Raw genomic sequence first — 3,546 nt, 5'->3', positions numbered from 1 at the left:
GTAATACTTAGCTAACACATAGCAGGCATTCTTTCTATATGGATGAATTAATGAATGGAAATAGCTCAGCAAAGTTCAACCCCTGATTTCTAGTAAAAGCTCATGTATAATAAATGGTAGTAAGGTGATATTGGTGGTAGTAATATTAATAATAACACTTCATAGGTGTTATAGTGCTATATATGCTATGCTCACCAGCATGCATTTTTAAAAAATTATTACTTTTTTTTTTAGAAAGATGGTAAAAAAATATTACTTAAAAAAAAATACTTTATTTATTTATATTTGGCTGTGTCAGGTCTGAGTTGCAGCATGCTGGCTCTTCGTTGCCATGTAGGGGCTTCTGGGTTCAGTGGCTACAGGGTACAGACTTAGTCATCCAGCAGCACGTGGCATCTTAGTTCCCCAACAAGAAATCAAACTTGTGTCTCCTGCATTGGAAGACAGATTCTTAACCACTGGACCACCAGAGAAATCCCTGGCATTCATTTCTTACTGGATCCTCAAAGTGATAGCTTCTTCTTATCCTCATTACTTTGTAGATTAGGAAATAAGGCTCCAATAGGCTGAGTGATAAACCCAAGTTTATAGAGCTGGTGGTGGAGCAAGATTTGAACGTAAAGAAGGAAAAAGTTCTTAACCTCTGTGCTGTACAGATAACAAAGGTGATGGTGATGGTTGTGATGATATTGGTGAAGGTGATGGTTGGGTTTATAGTGATGATGGTAATGAGGGGCTTCCCTGCTGGCTCAGATGGCAAAGAATCTGCCTGCAATGCTGGAGACCTGGGTTCAATCCCTGGGTCAGATAGATCCCCTGGAGACGGGAATGGCTACCCACTCCAGTATTCTTGCCCAGAGAATTCCATGGACAGAGGAGACTTGTGTGCTATAGTCCATGGGGTCTCAAAGAGTGGGACAGGACTAACACTTTCACTTTCACATAATGTTGAAGAAGAAAGAGAAAAGAAGACATGCATCTGTGCCTATGACTGGCCATATCCAAGCAGATGTGCAGTGTCTAAACTCGAGTGTGCTTTCTGGCCATAGTTTTCCTCTGTCTGGGAACAGGAATCTGACAAGTCACAGATGTGAGCCCTCAAGAGGACGCCAGGCTGTTCTACTTAGTCGCTGCAGCTGCGGCAGGATTCCAGACGGTGATGAGAGTTCAGGGCTCAGGAACCAGCTCCTTAAAGGAAGACTATGTCATAAGCAAAGATCTCTGTGAGGAAGGAAGAATTTGGGTCTAGAGAGAATTAAGACTAGCTTCAGATGTTACTGGGAGAAGGCAATGGCACCTCACTCAAGTACCCTTGCCTGGAAAATCCCATGGATGGAGGAGCCTGGTGGGCCGAAGTCCGTGGGGTCCCTAAGAGTCAGACAAGACTCAGCGACTTCACTTTCACTTTTCACTTTCCTACATTGGAGAAGGCAATGGCAACCCACTCCAGTGTTCTTGCCTGGAGAATCCCAGGGACGGGGGAGCCTCGTGGGCTGCCGACTATGGGGTCGCACAGAGTCGGACACGACTGAAGCGACTTAGTGGCAGCAGCAGCAGCAGCAGCAGTCTTTCTAAATCAGAGAAGGCAATGGCACCCCACTCCAGTACTCTTGCCTGGAAAATCCCATGGACGGAGGAGCCTAGTAGGCTGCAGTCCATGAGGTCGCTAAGTGTCGGACACGACTGAGGGACTTCACTTTCACTTTCAGATGTTACTGACTAGTAGCCTGAGGCCTGTCTGGCCCAAACCAGGGTAGTTTTAAGAAGGTCGGGGTGTCAGTGTCCCCTGAAGGGAAACACTGAAGAAAGGAAGAAATGGGGCTCATCAGATCCCACGTGTTGCAGACTCCAGATTTGTTGCCTGATTAACCCAAACTCCCATGCAACCCTATGAGGTGGGCCCCACTGCTCTTTTACGTATGAGGATGTGAGCTGCAAAGGGGTCATCTATTCACATAACTCTTAAACAAAATGATTAAGACCAAATGATTCCAACAGTAATTCCCTCTTCATTGTACCATAGAAACACTAACTCCCCTAGCTGAGTCCAAGGGGAATTTCATTCTCAGGATTTTATACAGAGAGGGGTTGTTTTTGTAACCCTTTTAGCAGGGGAGGTTTATAGGACCTCACAGTCAAGGAAAAAATAATACTAGAGGTATGAATCGAAAGGAACATTTTTATGAATGTCTTGGAGAAAGAGTAAAGTCAGACAACTTAGCAACTTAACAACAACAACAGTTTCTTGCCTATCATTTTGCCTCTTGCTGAATTCCTTCTGCACTGAAACACAAGAAACCTGGGCCTAGGTAGGTCTAGATACCAGGTGAGTGATTCTATTAAAAGACCATGGATTAAAATCCCATACAGGGTTTTGGCTGGATTCAAGTTCTGGCACATGAGTTCAAGTCCCAATCTGAAGTGAACGGTTTCAGAATTAGTCTTAATTTTCTGGACCTGGTATCCAGAGTCCCCACCTATAGCTCAAATTCTCATCTCCTCCAAGAGATCTTTACCAGGGACTCTACCTACAGTGCCCACTATGTGATTTCATCTATTTGCTTCATAAGCTGTATTACAACCCAGCATTACCTTATTTATTTGTTTGTTTGGCTGATGTCTATCAATATCACTAGAATAAGTCCATGAGGGCACATGTCTGGGTATGTACCAGGGCAGTATCTCTCATGCTGGTCCCTTTGTTCCAGCTGCTTACTCCACATGCAATCCCATCCCTCTGTACCTTTTCATGGCTGAATCCTTGCTGTTGTTGTGTTGTACAGTTGGTAGGTCCTGTACGACTCCTTGAAACCCCATGGACAAAAGCATGCCAGGCTCCAGTCCTTCACTGTCTCCCAGAGTTTGCTCAGATTCATGTCCATTGAGTCGGTGATGCCATCCAACCATCTCGTCCTCTGTTGTCCCCTTCTCCTCTTGCCCTCAATCTTTCCCAGCATCAGGGTCTTTTCTAAAGAGTCAGCTCTTTGAATCAGGGAACCAAGGTATTGGAGCTTCAGTTTCAGCATCAGCGCTTCCAGTGAACACTCAGGGTTGATTTCCTTTAAGATTGACTGGTTTGATCTCCTTGCTGTCCAAGGCTGTCGTTCAAATCTCGGTCTAAACGTCACCTCCTTGGGTATGCTTTCTTTGGCCACCCTTTCCAAAAGAGCCAACCAATCACTCCCAGCATGTTCCTCTAGTTTACTTCTCTCCAGAGCACTCCTCAGTAACTGGAATTCCTGATGGATATTTATTTGCTGCTCTATTTGTCTGCCCTCTGTAATCTATCTTCATGTACCAGAATGCCAGTTCCATGAAAATAAGATGTTTTCTGTACCACAGCACCTAGAACATGAACTAACACATAGTGATGGTTAACAAATAGTTGTGGAATGAATGAACTAACTCAACAGAATTAAATAAAGCTGCACAGAGGGAGACTCATTGATTTGTGGGGACCTGCACAGTATTGCTGCTCAGCTTCCTGGAGGCTTTGCTTCTCTTTGGGAAGAAGTTGTCATCAGAAGGATTTCCCAAGGAGGCTGG

Source organism: Bubalus bubalis, chromosome 24 (assembly GCF_019923935.1).
Source record: "Bubalus bubalis isolate 160015118507 breed Murrah chromosome 24, NDDB_SH_1, whole genome shotgun sequence".
NCBI lineage: Eukaryota > Metazoa > Chordata > Mammalia > Artiodactyla > Bovidae > Bubalus > Bubalus bubalis.
The sequence above is the reverse complement of the archived record's forward strand: the minus strand, read 5'-3'. Positions refer to the sequence as shown.